Here is a 20,780-nt window from a genome sequence, read left to right on the forward strand (position 1 = left end):
TTCCTGGGCTTCTTTGCAATTTGTGGAAATGGAATAGGAAGGGCATTTTCTGCAGGGTCTGCATCCTTTGGTGCTTCCTTCTGTGGTTGGGCTTCTTCTTCTTCAACCATGTCTTGTATGTCCTCTTCTTCTTCAGCATCCTCTACTTCCACCACCTCTTCAGCTGAGGCATGTTTTGATGGGATTGGCTCCTCCTGATTCCTCTCTTGCAGTGTGGTTTCGGACCTTAGGGTGATGGCATTGATGCCACCCTTTGGATTGGGTAAGGGTTGAGAAGAAATTCCACTGGAGCTTGCATGTTGAGTGTTTGAAGTATTGGGTGATGCCAGCTGAGAGATGAGAGCTTGTATAGTGGATGCTATGCCATTAAGTGAACTTTCCATGTTCCTTTGTCCTTGTGCAATGGATTGAAGTGCTTCGTCACTCGGAGAGGAATTAGATTGAGTGATCTGCAGAACTTGTTGTTGGTTGTGCTGTGCTCCTTGAGATTGCCTCAGGTGAGGTGCTCTGTAAAGCTGGTTCTGGTTCTGCTGCCTGTTGTTGTTATTATTCTACTTCTGATATCCTTGATTGTCTATGCCTCCTCTGTTATTGTTGTCCCTCTAGCTCTGGTTAGAATTATCTCTCCAACCTTGGTTCGAATTATCTTGTCATCCATGGTTGTAGCTGCCACCTTGATTGTATCCTTGGTTGGGGCGGTCATAGAAGTTATGAGTGGCTGCCACAGTGTTGTCTTCCTGCTGGAGCTGCAGACATTCATCAGTGTAATGGCTATAATCAGCACAGATGCCACACACTCTCGTGGGACTAACTGTTGGCCTTGTTGCGCTTGTTGCTGATTCAACTGCATCTGCTTCAGTAAGTTGGTCATTTCACATATACTCTGAGTCAGAGCAGTAGTTTCCTTGCTAGAAGATACCTCTGCAACAGCTTTTGACCGGCCTTGTTTCTGCCTGTGATTCCTAGTAGATTTAGCCAAGTCGCTGATCAATTGTCATGCCTCATCAGTGGTCTTGTACTTTTTCATAGACCCATTGCTAGCACTTTCCAATGTGGTCTTATCTTGGGGCCTCATGCCTTGTGTGACGTAGCCGAGCAACACTATCTTGTCAATCATATGGTGGGGGCATGCTTCTAGAAGGTTGTTAAAGCGCTCCCAGTATTCATAGAGAGTCTCGGACTCGTCTTGAACAATCATGGAAATGTCTTTCCTCAGTTTATCAGTAACTTCAGCTAGAAAGAATATTTCCAAAAATTCTCTTCTAAGCGTATCCCAGTCAAAAACAGTTGCTGCGGGTTGAGTGTAGTACCACTCTCTCGCCTTTCCCTCAAGAGAGAATGGGAAGGCTTTCAACAGAATAGAAGTTTCATCTGCACCATCACGCCTGATAGTAGAACAGGCTGCTAGGAAGTCCCTAAGGTGCTTGATAGGCTCTTGAGCAGGTAAGCCATGAAACTTAGGCATCAAGTTGAGCAGTGCAGTCTTTATTTCAAAATCTGTAGCCACTGCTGGATGATGCGCTTGAAACGGTTGCATTGTAAAATCAGGGGCTCCAACGTCCTGGATAGTAACTCTCCTAGGTGCTGCCATGTCACCTGCACGTAAATCAACCGAATCAGTAGAACGGGGGATTGTTCCTTCCTTACGTGACATTTCAGATTCGCCCTCGGGGAGGACTAACCGACGCCGAGCTTACCTTATACGTGAAATAGTTCTTTCGATCTCAGGATCAAATACTGGCAAGCTTGGATCAAGAAGTGAACACGTCATTTAACGAAAGAAACATGCAGCTCATAGTAGCAAAATAAAATAAAATGCAAATAAATAAATTCCAATCAATAACTTAGCACTCTATTGCAACTCCACGGCAACGGCACCAAAAATTGATGTGGCGGAAATTGGCGAGTTAAGAAATTATTATAAGAGATACGTTGCAAGTATAGTTCTTAACCAACCAAAAATCCGCTTATCAATTTAGAAGGATTGTCACGAAATTAGAATTAAAATACTGGGAGTATGAATCCCAGGTCGTCTCCCAATGAGTTGCAGAAAGGTGTGCTATTTTATTAATCAGATGTTTTCTAAAATGGTTTGAGTTGATAAACAGGAAATTAAATCAGAGAATTTATGTAATTTAAATAAAAACCTTGACCGGGAGTAGATTAGTTGAAAGTCCTATCCTTGTTGGAGTTTTCCCAAGATAAAAGTGATAATTGAAGGTTGCCTGCTCAGTTATCCTTTACCAGATAAAGGAAAGTTAAGCAAGTTGGAAGTCAGTTTCTATTCACAAGTTCTAATCCTCTCCCTTGGGAAGGACTAGTGTCAGTGATTAGAGGGCGACCCAACGCTAAACCCAACTATAATTTTACTCTTGAGCATTCCAACTCAAGGTTCTCCTTTCAACCAACTCCCAATCAAGTCATGGAACTACTCGCTCATTATGATTGTAAAATTCATGAAATAAGAAAGGGAAATAAAGAAAGACACGATAAATAATAATCAAAAGGATCAATTAAAAATAAAAATAGTTCTTGTATTAATAAATTCTAAAAATAATCCAATGGTAACTCTGAATAAACTAAGGATATGAAAGAGTAAGTGACAAGTAAGGAAACAAACTAGAATGATGAAGTCTTGACGGAGGTAATAACTCTTCTCAATATCCCAATCCAAAAAGCAATAAAATAAAAAATCCTAAGAAATATGAATGTGTAGGGAGAAAACCTAGAGGAGGAGTAAAATCAGATCTAAAAACTAAAATTATGCAGAATGAATGTTGTTTTTGGTCTCTACATGTTCCCTAACTCTAATCTGCTTTTCTCGGTCAAAAATTGGGTCAAAACAGGGCCCAAAATCGCCCCCAGGAATTCTGCAGATTCTGTAGATCGCGCACGTCACGCGATTGCGTCATCCAGGCGTTCGCGTCATCCAGCGTTTTGCCTTGCCACGCGTGCGCGTCATCCACGCATTCGCGTCACTTGTGCAGTTTCCAATCCATGCGTTCGCGTCAGGCATGCGAGCGCGTCACTGCAATTTCCTCTATTTCGCGCCGTCGCGTGAGCCATGCATCGGCGTCGCTTCTCGCTGGTCATCTCTTCAATTTCTTGTGTTCCTTCCATTTTTGCAAGCCTCCTTTCCAATCTCCAAGTCATTCATGCCCTATAAAGCCTGAAACACTTAACACACAGATCACAGCATCGAATGGAATAAAGGAGAATTAAAATACATAATTAAAAGTCTCTAGGAAGCAAGTTTTCAACCATGGAGTAATTTTGGGAAGGAATTGTAAATACATGCTAATTTAATGAATAAGTGGGTAAAGATTTGATAAAATCACACAATTAAACACAATATAAACCATAAAATAATGGTTTATCAGTGTCCTCGTTGTAGAAGATCACCCTAGGAGACCTTTCCTCTACCTCTATGGGAATCATTGCCTCCATTCTGTAAGCAAGTTGGAAGGGTGACTCCCCGGTGGTGGGGTGCGGGGTCGTCCGATATGCCCATAGGACTTGCGAGAGCTCTTCAGCCCAGGCTCCTTTTGTGTCCTGTAGTCTTCATTTTAACCTAGCTAATATGACTTTGTTGGCAGCTTCCGCCTGTCCATTGGCTTGTGGGTGTTCTACAGAGGTAAACTGGTGCTTAATTTTCAGATTGGCTACCAAGTTCCTGAATCTCGTCTTAGTGAATTGAGTGCCATTGTCTGTAGTGATGGAGCATGGGACCCTAAAACATGTGACAATGTTTCGGTATAGGAACTTCCGACTTCTTTGGGCGGTAGCGGAGGCTAACGGTTCTGGCTCTGGCTCGATCCATTTTGTGAACTAGTCTATTCTTACAATGAGGAACTTGACTTGCCCCGATCCCTGGGGGAATGGTCCGAGGAGGTCGAGCCCCAACTTCACGAATGGCCAGGGTGAAGTGACGTAGATGAGCTCTTCGGCTGGTTCGATATGAAAGTTGACATGTTTCTGGCATGGTGGACATGTTTTGACGAACTCTGTTACTTCCTTTTGCAAGGTCGGCCAGCAAAAACCAGCTCGGAGTACCTTTTGGGAAAGAGCTCGCGCCCCAAGGTGGTTGCTGCACATGCCACTGTGAACTTCTTCTAAAACCTCCCTTGAAGCGGAGGTCGGGATGCGTTTTAGGAGGGGTGTAGAGATTCCTCTCTTATATAAGACATCATGCACTATGGTGTAGTACTGTGCTTCTCGTACTAGCCTTTTTGCCTCCTTTTTATCCGTAGGGAGTGTTTCGGATTTGCGGTAGCTGATTGTGGGAGCCATCCACCCTTGGTTCTGGCCTGATATGCTTAGGACCTTCTCTTCTTCCGAGGTTGATGGGTTTTGTGGTGTTTCTTGGATGAGGCTTCTTTTGTTGCCCCCTGGTTTGGTGCTGGCTAGTTTCGAAAGTGCATAAGCTCGGGCGTTTTGTTCCCGAGGTGTATGTTGGATCTTGTATCCCGTGAGTTTTCCGAGCTATTCTTTGGTCTTGTCTAGGTATTTCTTCATGATGGGATCCTTGGCCTAGTAGCTCCCTTCTATTTGTGAGGTGACTACTTGTGAGTCGCTGAAGATGGTAAACTTTTGGGCTCCAACTTCCCTAGCCAGCTTTAAACTAGCCAATAGAGCCTCATACTCGGCTTGGTTATTTGAGGCAGGAAACTCGAATTTTAAAGAGAATTCGAGTTGAGTTCCCTGGTCACTTTCTATGATGACACCCGCTCCACTCCCGGCTTTGTTTGATGAGCCATCAACGTAGAGGTTCTAGTTAGTGGGGATGCCTGGGGCGTCGGAGTATTCTACGACGAAGTCGGCCAGGTATTGAGACTTGATAGCTGTCCGAGCTTCATACTTAAGGTCAAATTCGGACAACTCCACTGCCCATTGTAAGATTCTTTCAGCTAAGTCGATTTTCTATAGGATATCTTTTATGGGTTGGATAGTCTGTATTCTGATGGTGTGGGCCTGAAAGTTTGGTCGGAGTCGTCGGGCAGTGAGTATAATGGCATAGGTGAACTTCTCTATCTTTTGATAGTTTAGTTCAGCCCTCTAGCCTTACTGATAAAGTAGATTAGTTGTTGTCCGCTCTCATCTTCCCTGACTAGTGCTGAGGCTATAGCCCGACATCCCACGGCGAGGTATAGGATCAACTCCTCTCCTTACTGTGGTCGAGTTAGGATAGGTGGTTGCCCTAGGAATGTCTTGAAGTCTTGGAAGGCTTGTTCATAGTCTGGGGTCCATTCAAACCTCTTTCCTTTCCTTAGTATCGCGTAGAAAGGGAGAGATCTCAAGGCCGATCTGGCTAGGAATCTAGACAGAGCCGCTAGTTAATGTACCACTATTTCGGGGTACATTTTATGCTTAATTTTAGTGGATTTCATCCATTATTCTCACATTTATTCAATGAAATAGCATGATTTTATAAATTCTCCTTAATTTGTGCTTAAGTGTGAAAACATGCTTTTTAGGCCTTAAATTTGCTAATTTTAGTTCACCTTTGATTCCAGTAGACGCCATTTTGATGCGCGGAAATTTTGATGGTATAGAATTTCACAAATGAATTCTCATTGCTAGTATTATTCTAAACCAATAATGAATCCTCACATCAAAAAGTTTGTTTGTCACAAGTACAAACCCCAATAAAAATAACCGAAGTATTTAAACCTCGGGTCGTCTCCCTAGGAATTACAATGAAGTGTTTTGTTATTGGCTATGAAGGAATGTTTTCTGGGTTTTTGTAATAAGAGACAAGGAATGTAAATAACAAGAGAAATAAGCTAATAACTAAGAAAGCTCTTGGCAAGGAATGAGAACTAGAAGTCATATCCTCATTATCATCATCAATTGTGACAAGAATTGTCCATTGCTCCCACTTAGTTAACCTCTAACTATGAAGGAACGTCAAGTGGATACAATCAACTTGAGTCCACAAGTCCTAGTCAAATCATAGTGAAATACTAGCTTTAGTGGTATTCAAGTCAACTAGCAACTTCCAATTATCAATCAACAAAAGAGTTTGATAACTCAAGAGTCTCCAATTACTCAACCAAAGCCAAGAGGAGAAAAATCTACACTAAAATCCAACTAAGCATTTTATCAAACACTTAGAAGGCATAAAAGGAAAGCATAGTAAAATAACAAGAAATATAAAATCTAACACTACCAAATGCAAGGAAATAAGAATAACAAGGCAATTAAACAATAAAGGAACATAAAACATAAATTGCATTAATTGAAATCAAAGGGAACAAAAGTGCATGAACATGAGAATAACAAAATAAAGGAAATAACAAATAAAGCTAAGAGAGCAAAGATGTAGGAACAAGAAATTGTAAAGAAAACTAAATCAAAGCAAGAATTAAAGCTAGATCTAAGAGAAATTAATCCTAAGAACCATAATCTAATACCCACTGCACCATGTACAGCTGCCAGGCAGCCACCACCACCATCAGCACCCCAACCGACCTACCGACTAGTTCAGCACCTTATCGAGCGCATGGATCGGAGCGAATGTCACCACGAGCGATGCTTTGAGCACTTGACTCGGATGCTAGCATCGCTGGGAGTAGTCATACCCTCTGATTCTGACACTCCTGACCAGTCTGAGGCAGAGGAGGATCAGCAGGAGGAGGATAGGCATGCAGAGGCATTGATGAGCGGATAATTTATACGCTTTTTGGCATTGTTTTTAGTATGTTTTTAGTAGGATCTAGTTACTTTTAGGGATGTTTTCATTAGTTTTTATGTTAAATTCACATTTCTGGACTTTACTATGAGTTTGTGTGTTTTTCTGTGATTTCAGGTATTTTTTGGCTGAAATTGAGGGACTTGAGTAGAAATCAGATTCAGAGGTTGAAGAAGGACTGCTGATGCTGTTGGATTCTGACCTCCCTGCACTCAAAGTAGATTTTCTGGAGCTACAGAACTCGAAATGGCGCGCTTCCAATTTCATTGGAAAGTAGACATCCAGGGCGTTCCAGCAATATATAATAGTCCATACTTTGGCCAAGAATAGACGACGCAAACTGGCGTTCAATGCCAGCTCTCTGTCCAATTCTGGCGTCCAGCACCAGAAAAGGATCCAAAACCAGAGTTGAACGCTAGAAATGGATCAAAACCTGGCGTTCAACTCCACAAATGGCCTCTGCACGTGTAACACTCAAAGCTCAGCCCAGGCACACACCAAGTGGGCCCCGAAAGTGGATTTATGCATCAATTACTTACTCATGTAAACCCTAGTAGCTAGTTTATTATAAATAGGACCTTTTACTATTGTATTAGTCATCTTTGGATACCTTTTGATCCTTTGATCATCCTTGGATCTTGGAACGCATAGTTCTTAGACCATGGAGGCTGGCCATCTCGGCCATGCCTGGACCTTTCACTTATGTATTTTCAACGATAGAGTTTCTACACTCCATAGATTAAGGTGTGGAGCTCTGCTGTTCCTCAAAGATTAATGCAAGTACTACTGTTTTCTATTCAATTCATCTTATTTCGCTTCTAAGATATCCATTCACACCCAAGAATGTGATGAAGGTGATGATTATGTGTGACGCTCATCACCATTCTCCCCTATGAACACGTGCCTGACAAACACTTCCGTTCTACATGAAATAAGCTAGAATGAATATCTCTTAGATCTCTTAACCGGAATCTTCGTGGCGTAAGCTAGAATGATGGCGGCATTCAAGAGGATCCGGAAAGTCTAAACCTTGTCTGTGGTATTCCGAGTAGGATTCAATGATTGAATGACTGTGACGAGCTTCAAACTCGCGATTGTTGGGCGTTAGTGACAAACGCAAAAGGAGGGTGAATCCTATTCCAGCATGATCGAGAACCGACAGATGATTAGCCGTGCTGTGACAGAGCATGTGAGCATATTTTTCACTGAGAGGAGGGGATGTAGCCACTGACAACGGTGATGCCCTTGCATAAAGCCAGCCATGGAAAGGGATAAGACTGATTGGATGAAGATAGCAGGAAAGCAGAGGTTCAGAGGAACGAAAGCATCTCTATTCGCTTATCTGAAATTCTCACCAATGATTTACATAAGTACCTCTATCCCTATTCTATTATTTATTATTCGAAAACACCATTATCAATTTATATCCGCCTAACTGAGATTTGCAAGGTGACCATAGCTTGCTTCATACCGACAATCTCCGTGGGATTCGACCCTTACTCACGTAAGGTATTACTTGGACGACCCAGTGCACTTGCTGGTTAGTTGTATCGAAGTTGTGAACCATGGTATTGGCACCATGTTCTTGGCGCCATTGCCAGGGAAAGAAAGAGCCATGAATTTTACAACATCAAAGTGTAATCACGATTACGCGTACCAAGTTGCTCACGTTGCCAGGGATTGTTTGAGCCTGGACATCGTAATTTCGTGCACCAAGTTTTTGGCGCCGTTGCCGGGGATTGTTCGAGTATGGACAACTGATGGTTCATCTTGTTGCTCAGATTAGGTAATTTTCTTTTTATTTTATTTTCAAAAATTTTTCAAAAAAAAAAAAGAAAAAAAAATCTTTCAAAAAAAATTTTTTTCTTTTGTTTTCGAAAAAATATAAAAATGTTTTCAAAAATTTATTCAAAATTTTAAAGAATGAATTCTAGTGTTTCATGAAGCATGTGAAGCCTGGCTGGCTGTAAACCCATGTCTAAATTTATTTGGACTGAGGCTTGCAATTTGTTATCAAGAGCAATATACTCTGGTGTTAAATGCTGAAGCTTGGCTGGCCATTGGCTGTGTCTAGTGTTTTGGACTGGAGCTTTCATTGAAAGCTTGGCTGGCTAGTGAGCCATGTCTAATTCCTGGACTGAAGCTTTAGAATAAGAATGCAAGATTCCTGGAATTCATGTTAAAAATTTTGGAATCCTTATTTTTTCTTTTTCATATAATTTTCGAAAAAATACAAAAAAAATTAGAAAATCATAAAAATAAAAAATATTTTTCTGTTTCTTGTTTGATTCATGTGTCATGTTATAAGTTTGGTGTCAATTGCATGTGCATCTTGCATTTTTCGAAAATTCTCATGCATTCATAGTGTTCTTCATGATCTTCAAGTTGTTCTTGGTAAGTCTTCTTATTTGATCTTGATGATTTTTTTGTTTTGTGTCTTTTCATGTTTATCATATGCATTCTTGAATTCTTAGTGTCTAAGCATTAAAGAATTCTAAGTTTGGTGTCTTGCATGTTTTCTTTGCATTAAAAATTTTTCAAAAATATGTTCTTGATGTTCATCTTGACATTCAAAGTGTTCTTGGTGTTCATCTTGACATTCATATCATTCATGCATGCATTCATTGTTTTGATTCAAAATTTTCATGCATTGAGTCTTTTTGTTGTTTTTCTCTCTCATCATAAAAATTCAAAATTCAAAAAAATATCTTTCCCTTTTTCTCTCATCAAATTCGAAAATTTGGATTGACTTTTTCAAAAATTTTTAAAATCAAATTGTTTCTTATGAGTCAAATCAAATTTTCAATTTGAACATCTTATCTTTTTCAAAATCTTTTTCAAAAATCAAATCTTTTTCATTTTTCTTAGTTATTTTCGAAAATTCTAAAAATATTTTTCAAAAATCTTTTTTCTTATTTTTATACCAAATTTTCGAAAATAACAATAACAATTAATGTTTTGATTCAAAAATTTCAAGTTTGTTACTTGCTTGTTAAGAAAGATTCAAACTTTAAGTTCTAGAATCATATCTTGTGATTTCTTATGAATCAAGTCATTAATTGTGATTTTAAAAATCAAATCTTTTTCAAAAACTAATTTCTATCATATATTTTCAAAAATATCTTCTCATCTTATCTTTTTCAAAAATCTAATTTCAAAATATCTTCTCTAACTTCTTATCTTTTCAAAATTTGTTTCAACTAACTAGCTAACTTTTTGTTTGTTTCTTATCTTTTTCAAAACTACCTAACTAACTCTCTCTCTCTAATTTTCGAAAATATCTTCCCTCTTTTTCAAAAATTCTTTTTAATTAACTAATTATTTTATTTTTATTTTCAATTTTAAAAAAAAAAAGAAAAATACTAACATTTTTCAAAAACCATTTTCGAAAATCACTAACTCTTTTTCAAAAATATTTTTCGAAAATTCTCCCTCTCCCATCTTATTCTATTTATTTATTCATTTACTAACATCTCATCTCACATCTCAACCTCCTCATAGTTGTGTTTCTTCCATTATATTACATTCTTTGTCTCCCCCTATTCTTCTACTCACACAGAGATCCCTATACTGTGGTATAAATGATCTCTATTATTATTATTATTTTTTGTGCCCTCTTCTTTGTCATATGAGCAGGAGCAAGGATAAGAACATTCTTGTGGAAGCAGATCCAGAACCTGAAAGGACTCTGAAGAGAAAATTAAGAGAAGCTAAATTACAACAATCCAGAGATAACCTTTCAGAAATTTTCGAACAGGAAGAGGAGATGACAGCCGAAAATAATAATAATGTAAGGAAGATGCTTGGTGACTTTACTGCACCCAATTCCAATTTACATGGAAGAAGCATCTCCATTCCTGCCATTGGAGCAAACAACTTTGAGCTGAAACCTCAATTAGTTTCTCTGATGCAGCAGAACTGCAAGTTTCATGGACTTCCATCCGAAGATCCTTTTCACTTCTTAACTGAATTCTTGCAGATATGTGATACTGTTAAGACTAATGGAGTAGATCCTGAAGTCTACAGGCTCATGCTTTTCCCTTTTGCTGTAAGAGACAGAGCTAGATTATGGTTGGATTCTCAACCCAAAGACAGCCTGAACTCTTGGGATAAGCTGGTCACGGCTTTCTTAGCCAAGTACTTTCCTCCTCAAAAGCTGAGCAAGCTTAGAGCTGATGTTCAAACCTTCAGACAGAAAGAAGGTGAATCCCTCTATGAAGCTTGGGAAAGATACAAACAGTTGACGAAAAAATGTCCTTCTGACATGCTTTCAGAATGGACCATCCTGGATATATTCTATGATGGTTTATCTGAGCTATCAAAGATGTCACTGGACACTTCTGCAGGTGGATCCATTCACCTAAAGAAAACGCCTGCAGAAGCTCAAGAACTCATTGACATGGTTGCTAATAACCAGTTCATGTACACTTCTGAAAGGAATCCTGTGAGTAATGGGACGCCTATGAAGAAGGGAGTTCTTGAAGTTGATACTCTGAATGCCATATTGGCTCAGAATAAAATATTGACTCAGCAAGTCAATATGATCTCTCAGAGTCTGCATGGAATGCAAGCTGCATCCAACAGTACTCAAGAGGCATCTTTTGAAGAAGAAGCTTATGATCCTGAAAACCCTGCAATAGCAGAGGTAAATTATTTAGGTGAACCTTATGGAAACACCTATAACTCATCATGGAGAAATCATCCAAATTTCTCATGGAAGGATCAAAAGCCTCAACAAGGCTTTAATAATGGTGGAAGAAACAGGTTTAGCAATAATAAACCTTTTCCATCATCCACTCAGCAACAGACAGAAAACTCTGAACAAAATACTTCTAATTTGGCAAACTTAGTCTCTGATCTGTCTAAGGCTACTGTAAGTTTCATGAATGAAACAAGATCTTCCATTAGAAATTTGGAAGCACAAGTGGGCCAGCTGAGTAAAAGGATCACTGAAATCCCTCCCAGTACTCTCCCAAGCAATACAGAAGAGAACCCAAAAGGAGAGTGCAAGGCCATTGACATAAGCACCATGGCCGAACCTACAAGGGGAGTGGAGGACGTGAATCCCAAGGAGGAAGACCTCCTGGGACGTCCAGTGATCAATAAGGAGCTTCCCTCTGAGGAACCAAAGGACTCTGAGGCTCATCTAGAGACCATAGAGATTCCATTGAACCTCCTTATGCCCTTCATGAGCTCTGATGAATATTCCTCTTCTGAAGAGAATGAGGATATTACTGAAGAGCAAACTGCCAAGTTTCTTGGTGCAATCATGAAACTGAATGCCAAATTATTTGGCATTGATACTTGGGAAGTTGAACCTCCCTTGTTCATCAATGAACTAAGTGATCTGGATCAACTGACATTGCCTCAGAAGAGACAGGATCCTGGAAAGTTCATAATACCCTGTACCATAGGCACCATGATCTTTAAGGCTCTATGTGACCTTGGTTCAGGAATAAACCTCATGCCCCTCTCTGTAATAGAGAAACTGGGAATCTATGGGGTGCAAGATGCTAAAATCTCATTAGAGATGGCAGACAGTTCAAGAAAACAGGCATATGGACAAGTAGAGGACGTGTTAGTAAAGGTTGAAGGCCTTTACATCCCTGCTGATTTCATAGTCCTAGATACTGGAAAGGAAGAGGATGAATCCATCATCCTAGGAAGACCTTTCCTGGTCACAGCAAGAGCTGTGATTGATGTTGACAGAGGTGAACTAGTCCTTCAATGGAATGAGGACTCCCTTTTGTTTAAAACTCAAGGATCTCCTTCTGCAACCATGGAGAGGAAGCATGAAAAGCTTCTGTCAAAGCAGAGTCAACCCAAGCCCCCACAGTCAAACTCTAAGTTTGGTGTTGGGAGGCCACAACCAAACTCTAAGTTTGGTGTTGAACTTCCATATCCAAACTCTAAGTTTGGTGTTAGAGAGTTTCAACAATGCTCTGAACATCTGTGAGGCTCCATGAGAGCCCACTGTCAAGCTATTGACATTAAAGAAGCGCTTGTTGGGAGGCAACCCAATTTTTATTTATCTAACTATATTTTTCTTAGTTATATGTCTTTATAGGTTCATGATCATGTGGAGTCACAAAATAAATAGAAAAATTGAAAACAGAATCAAAAATAGCAGAAGAAAAATCACACCCTGGAGGAGCATCTGTCTAGCGTTCAGCGCCAAAACAGAGCATGGTTCTGGCGCTGAACGCCCAAAATGGGCAGCTTCTGGGCGCTGAACGCCAGAACAGGCATGGTTCTGGCGTTCAACACCAGAAATGGCACACAAATGGGCGTTGAACGCCCAAAATGGGCACCAACCTGGCGCTGAACGCCCAGAGTTGTGTGCAAGGGCATTTTGCATGCCTAAATTGGTGCAGGGATGTAAATGCCTTGACACCTCAAGATCTGTGGATCCCATAGGATCATCTCAGGATCTGTGGACCCCACAGGATCATCTCAGGATCTGTGGACCCCACAGGATCCCCACCTACCTCATCATCTCTCTTTCCATTCATGATCATCCCTTCTGTTTTCCATTTACCACTCACATCCATACACCCACTACCTTCAAAATTCAACATCTCTCTCCCACCCAATCCCACCCATATGGCTGAATACACACTCCCATCCATCTCCTCCATATCTTCTTCTTATTCTTCTACTCTTTCTTCTTTTGCTCGAGGGCGAGCAACATTCTAAGTTTGGTGTGGTAAAAGCATAGCTTTTTTGTTTTTTTCCATAACCATTGATGGCACCTAAGGCCAGAGAAACCTCTAGAAAGAGGAAAGGGGAGACAAAAGCTTCCATCAAGGGTCTATAGCTCAGTGGTAGAACATTTGACTGCAAATCAAGAGATCCCTGAGATACCTCAGGGGATACATTTTCTTCCACACAATTATTGGAAGCAACTAAGGGTGGAACATCAAGTGCACTCCATCATCCTTCATGAAATCAGAGAAGATCTAAAAGCAATGAAGGAGGAGCAACAAAGACAAGGAAGAGGCATAGAAGAGCTCAAGGACATCATTGGTTCCTCAAGAAGGAAACGCCACCATCACTAAGGTGGATTCATTCCTTGTTCTTATTTCTTCTGTTTTTCGTTTTCTATGCTATGTGCTTATCTATGTTTGTGTCTTCATTACATGATCATTAGTAGTTAGTACTTATGTCTTAAAGTTATGAATGTCCTATGAATCCATCACCTCTCTTAAATGAAAAATGTTTTAATTCAAAAGAACAAGAAGTACATGAGTTTCGAATTTATCCTTGAACTTAGCTTAATTATATTCATGTGGTGACAATGCTTCTTGTTTTCTGAATGTATGCTTGAACAGTGCATATGTCTTTTGAAGTTGTTGTTTAAGAATGTTAAATATGTTGGCTCTTGAAAGAATGATGACTAGGAGACATGTTATTTGATAATCTGAAAAATCATAAAAATGATTCTTGAAGCAAGAAAAAGCAGCAAAGAACAAAGCTTGCAGAAAAAAAAATAGGCGAAAAAAAAAAAATAAATAATAAATAAAGAGAAAAAGCAAGCAGAAAAAGCCAAAAGCTCTTAAAACCAAGAGGCAAGAGCAAAAAGCCAATAACCCTTAAAACCAAAAGGCAAGGGCAAATAAAAAGGATCCCAAGGCTTTGAGCATCAGTGGATAGGAGGGCCTAACGGAATAAAATCCTGGTCTAAGCGGCTAAACCAAGTTGTCCTTTACCATGTGCTTGTGGCGTGTAGGTGTCAAGTGAAAACTTGAGACTGAGCGGTTAAAGTCAAGGTCCAAAGCAAAAAAAGAGAGTGCTTAAGAACCCTGGACACCTCTAATTGGGGACTTTAGCAAAGCTGAGTCACAATCTAAAAAGGTTCACCCAATTATGTGTCTGTGGCATTTATGTATCCGGTGGTAATACTGGAAAACAAAGTGCTTAGGGCCACGGCCAAGACTCATAAAGAAGCTGTGTTCAAGAATCATCATACTGAACTAGGAGAATCAATAACACTATCTGAACTCTGAGTTCCTATAGAAGCCAATCATTCTGAACCTCAATGGATAAAGTGAGATGCCAAAACTATTCAAGAGGCAAAAAAAAAAAAAAGCTATAAGTCCCGCTCATATGATTGGAGCCATGTTTCATTGGTAGTTTGGAATTTATAGTATATTCTCTTCTTTTTATCCTATTTGATTTTCAGTTGCTTGGGGACAAGCAACAATTTAAGTTTGGTGTTGTGATGAGCGGATAATTTATACGCTTTTGGCATTGTTTTTAGTATGTTTTTAGTAGGATCTAGTTACTTTTAGGGATGTTTTCATTAGTTTTTATGTTAAATTCACATTTCTGGACTTTACTATGAGTTTGTGTGTTTTTCTGTGATTTCAAGTATTTTCTGGCTGAAATTGAGGGACTTGAGTAGAAATCAGATTCAGAGGTTGAAGAAGGACTGCTGATGCTGTTGGATTCTGACCTCCCTGCACTCAAAGTGGATTTTCTGGAGCTACAGAACTCGAAATGGCGCGATTCCAATTGCGTTGAAAATTAGACATCCCGGGCTTTCCAGCAATATATAATAGTCCATACTTTGGCCAAGAATAGATGACTCAAACTGGCGTTCAACGCCAGCTCTCTGTCCAATTCTGGCGTCCAGCGCCAGAAAAGGATCCAAAACCAGAGTTGAACGCCAGAAATGGATCAAAACCTGGCGTTCAACTCCACAAATGGCCTCTGCACGTGTAACACTCAAAGCTCAGCCCAAGCACACATCAAGTGGGCCCCGGAAGTGGATTTATGCATCAATTACTTACTCATGTAAACCCTAGTAGCTAGTTTATTATAAATAGGACCTTTTACTATTGTATTAGTCATCTTTGGATACCTTTTGATCCTTTGATCATCCTTGGATCTTGGAACGCATAGTTCTTAGACCATGGGGGCTGGCCATCTCGGCCATGCCTGGACCTTTCACTTATGTATTTTCAACGGTAGAGTTTCTACACTCCATAGATTAAGGTGTGGAGCTCTGCTGTTCCTCAAAGATTAATGCAAGTACTACTGTTTTCTATTCAATTCATCTTATTTCGCTTCTAAGATATCCATTCGCACCCAAGAACGTGATGAAGGTGATGATTATGTGTGACGCTCATCACCATTCTCCCCTATGAACACGTGCCTGACAAACACTTCCGTTCTACATGAAATAAGCTAGAATGAATATCTCTTAGATCTCTTAACCGGAATCTTCGTGGCGTAAGCTAGAATGATGGCGGCATTCAAGAGGATCCGGAAAGTCTAAACCTTGTCTGTGGTATTCCGAGTAGGATTCAATGATTGAATGACTGTGACGAGCTTCAAACTCGCGATTGGATGTAGCCACTGACAACAGTGATGCCCTTGCATAAAGCCAGCCATGGAAAGGGGTAAGACTGATTGGATGAAGATAGCAGGAAAGCAGAGGTTCAGAGGAACGAAAGCATCTCTATTCGCTTATCTGAAATTCTCACCAATGATTTACATAAGTACCTCTATCCCTATTCTATTATTTATTATTCGAAAACACCATTATCAATTTATATCCGCCTAACTGAGATTTGCAAGGTGACCATAGCTTGCTTCATACCGACAATCTCCGTGGGATTCGACCCTTACTCACGTAAGGTATTACTTGGACGACCCAGTGCACTTGCTGGTTAGTTGTATCGAAGTTGTGAACCATGGTATTGGCACCATGTTCTTGGCGCCATTGCCAGGGAAAGAAAGAGCCATGAATTTTACAACATCAAAGTGTAATCACGATTACGCGTACCAAGTTGCTCACGTTGCCAGGGATTGTTTGAGCCTGGACATCACAATTTCGTGCACCAGGCATCTACTCACATTCAGGCTTCCGTAGAGCCACAGCCACAGCCGCAGCCAGAGCCCCAGCCTGATGCAGATGTCGACCTTCTCACCTAGGCTCACTTGTAGCATCAGGGACGATGCTTACTTCTAAGTGTGGGGAGGTCACCGTCGTCGGTGGAATTTCTATTTTGGGTGACAATTTCAGCCTTTAGTTTAGCTTACTTTATTCTATTTTATTTTAGTGCAAGTACTAAAATAAAACAAAATAAAGCAAGCTACTAAAGCAAGAGATAGTCGAAGAGGGGTGTAGTTGTGGTATTTCCTGGGTTTATCTGCAAATTGGTCTTCTTTTTTTCTGGGTTTTTTATCCTTATCCCGAGGTGGGTAAGAGAATCCGGTTTTTGAGGTTTCTCCTAATTGCGAGTTCTCCTCCATATTGATGTATTTTTCCACCCGTTCTTGTACCTCGTTCAGAGATGTTGGGTGCTTCTTGGATATGGAGTGGCTAAAGGGTCCTTCTCGTAGGCCGATGATGAGTCCCATGATGACCGCTTTTGTAGGGAGATTTTGTATGTCAAGGCATGCTTTATTGAATCTTTCCATGTAGCTGCAAAGGCTCTCCCGATCTCCTTGTTTAATTCCTAGCAAGCTTGGAGCGTGTTTGGTTTTATCCCTCTGAATGGAGAACCTGGCGAGGAATTTTTTGGCAAGGTCATCGAAGCTTGTGATCGATCTTGGAGGCAAGTTGTCGAATCACTTTATTGCCATCTTACTCAGCGTGGTCGGGAAGGCTTTGCAACGAGTCGCATCCGAGGCATCCGTGAGGTACATCCGACTTTTGAAGTTGCTAAGGTGATGGCTCGGGTCACATGTACCGTCGTATGGGGTGATGTTAGGAGCTTTGAAGTCTTTCAGAACTTTAGGCTTCATGATTTCCTTTGTGAATGGATCTTGGTCCTTGTGAGGACTATCTTTACGCTCGGATCGAGTGCTTTTAGCTTTGAGGTCGGCTGCGAGCTTTAGGAGATTCTCTTCCAACTCTCAACACCGTCTTGTTTCTCTCCGGAGATCCCACTCGGATTCTCGCTAACGTTCAGCTTCTTGTTCGAGTTGTTTGAGGCGATCCTGCTATTCACGGATGGCGTCTAAAATTTCCGTGTTCTGAGGTTGCTTATCTCCCTTGGATTGGGGCGCATCCTTTGATGTGGCATCCGTGTTCTTAAGTGGCGTTCCTTCTTCCAAACCAGAGTTATAGTCGTTGGTAGGGTTGTTTGCCATGGTGATGGGATGACTTCAAGGTTCCCTGGAAATAACGCCAATGTTTCGAGGGTTACCTGAAACTGAGAGGTCGATCTCGGAGGAGATCTTCTGGATTGGTCGAGGCTGCCGTGTCCAACTTGTTGGAGCAGGAGGCGTTGCTGGTCCTTGTTCACCGGAAGGGGGGTGGTACCTGCAAGAGACTCCGATGCTTAAGTCAGTACGGGCTTTAAGCATGCTTTTTTGTAGAATTGGAATATGAGTTATACCTGGGTGTTCCAGTGTATTTATAGTAGTCTCTGACGATCTTCCTTTGAGATAAGTTTGTCATCTTATCTTATCTTTTGTGGGTGAGATCACTTATCTTTTGGCCAGCCGCCTTCTGGTAGGCGATGACTCTCTTTCCTGGGCCTTGGCCTCTGTGGTAATCTGTCTGAGCTCTTTGTGAAGAGGTCAGCGGTCAACTAAACTTCAAAGAGGTCGGTCGCTTTGTGTTCGTCCAACCCGGACCTTATAGCTCGGTCTAGGGTATGAACACCTATCATAAACAAAATAATAGAGTGGTACTCACCTCGAGTGGAAGGACTGGATGCATTGGTATTGCCAGCATTCACGGTAAACACCCTTCCTTATTGCTGTGGTCTAGTTGGATCTCGAACAAACCTTTTTAGGCGATTCCTCGATATGTGTCAATACTCTCCACAAGAAAAATACGTGTTTGTTCCAAATCTGCAAGGTCTATTACCATGATCCTTCCTACACCTTGAGCATACCAAAATATCCTAAGTTTGCTGAGGTTGATCTCCTTCTTCCTGTCCCAGATTATAGTTGTTATGGTTGCCGTTGTTATGAGCGAGAAAGTCACCATTCCGTTGATTCCCATTTTGGCGCTGAAACTGACCATTCACCTTAAAGCTTCGACCTTGAGGGGCTAGATCTTGAATAGAGTCTCTTTGTGAGGCTACCCTACAATTTGCTCGAGCTATCGCCACCTTCTTCGAACATTTTTTTGCCAGTTTACTTTTATTCACTAGTTCAGCAAAATTTCTTATCTCTAGTGGAACAACAGAATTCATCAATTCTTCTCGAAGTCCTCCTTCAAACTTCAGACACTTCCATTCCTTGAGGTATGCTAGGTTCCCTTGAGAAATCTCGGAGAAATGGCACAAGTCATCGAATTTACGGGCGTACTCAGCAATAGTCATCTCCCCTTGCCTTAGCTGCATAAGCTCCATCTCCTTATAGAATTCGTCCCTAAAGGTATCCCAAGTAATGTAACCTTCATTCTGTTGCTACAGTGCTGTATCCCCTGCCACTAGTACTCAGCCTCTTCTTCAAGCATATAAGTAGCAAACTCCACATGTTAGCCTTCCGAAACATGTTGTGTTCGCAGTGATCGCTCAATACCTCGGAACCAATTGCCGGCATCAGTCGCAATGAGTGTACCTTTGAACTTAGGTGGATTCACTTTCAGAAAAGTAGCAAGGGTCATGGGTTTATTAGGATGCACTGGATCAGCCTATTGTTCTCATTATCCTCTCCGTTTTTGTTTCCATTTCCATTACCGTCTTTCACTTTGAGATGCTCAATAGCCCTAGTGGCAGCTACTGCAGCCTCACGCACCGCTTCAGCCACGGTATTCATCGTAGCCATAAAGGTTTCCTGTTCTCTCTCTCGGTTATCACTAAGGGTTTCTTCCCGCGCGCTTCGTCTCTGTGGTCTCATTGTAGTCTTGTTCACACCAACTAACCGTTATTAAGGTGATCGGTCTCAATACTTCAAGTTAAGTGTGAACATTCCTAAAATGAAAGCACAAAATGATCATGCAACACATATCATTGAGATATCCTATAAGCATGGGACACACAACAAAATATGTAATGAAGCATAGTCAGCTCACTCCCCAGGCTCTATTGGGAACGAATTGCTCTAATACCAAATTGTAATGACCTAATTTTCAGTATGTCTTGATCATACTAGAAACTGAGTACTACTAACTTGTCTTCCTAATTATTATCTATTATTTATTATATGAGTCTAATTCGTTATTAAAATGTAGTTATTTTGCGAGATACTTTTTTTTGAAAAACGTTCAAGTTGACAAGCATGAACATACACAGATGATATCATAAATAGCAACAAGACAGCAGTTAAAAGTAAACACACATTTATATATCTATACATACGTCTCAAGCAGTTGACAACATTTAGTCATCCAGCCTCTATTGGAACATAGATCTTAGTTAGAACACCCCTACAAGTAGCTAGGTAATAACTATATACATATATATATACATACAACATCCTAGGCCCTGACCTATTCAAGAAGTCCCTAAGCTGGCACCCAGGCTAGCCTAGACTCTACAGTCACCTAGCCCCTCTAAACTACTAAAGCGAGGGAAAGTACAATCTAGGTCTTCAAAACTCAAGTCAGATGGAATGTCATCAAAAGGTGGAACATTATCTACTACTCCTCTGCACGATCATACATCGCCATATGACGTTTTGCTGGTACCTCATCACGTAGCACTTAACAGGAGTCTCGTACACAGGGTTTAGGTTAAAGTTCGTGTACAAACGAGGTGCAGATGTTGGCTGGTCTCATAGTATACACATATAAAAAGAGAATAAAATTCACCCTAGACTCAGAAGACTACCAAGAGTGAAAACCTCTTTGTGAACGATCGTTAGCAAACTACGGAAGGGAGAGAGAAGGGGTAAGAACTGGGGAGTTCTTAGTAGAGTCGGGGTTATTAGTTAAGTTTATTAATTCTGTGTTGTTTAGTAGACAAATAGGAGAATACAGAGAAGCAGTAAATAGAAGATACAGATAAATAGAGAAAATAGAGTAAACAGAAAGCAGAACACAAACAGAAGAATACAAGAAAATAAAATACAGACACAGAGAATAGAATACAAAAAAAGAAGGCATACATTCATACAATAATCATAACAGAAGAAATGCACAACCAAGTATGATGCATGTCTAGCCCTAGTGCAGGTAATG

The 20,780-nt window shown here is 40.7% G+C and overlaps 1 non-coding gene across 1 annotated transcript; it reads right to left on the reverse strand.

Annotated features, from left to right (window-relative positions):
• Positions 1–10,853: 10,853 nt before the first annotated feature.
• On the reverse strand, positions 10,854–10,961 carry LOC148580565 (small nucleolar RNA R71). The gene has a single exon (XR_015895527.1). It is a non-coding gene; the product is annotated as a small nucleolar RNA R71 (small nucleolar RNA).
• Positions 10,962–20,780: the final 9,819 nt, after the last annotated feature.

The sequence above is a fragment of the Arachis ipaensis genome, chromosome B10 (assembly GCF_059453495.1).
Source record: "Arachis ipaensis isolate K30076 ecotype BB chromosome B10, ASM5945349v1, whole genome shotgun sequence".
NCBI lineage: Eukaryota > Viridiplantae > Streptophyta > Magnoliopsida > Fabales > Fabaceae > Arachis > Arachis ipaensis.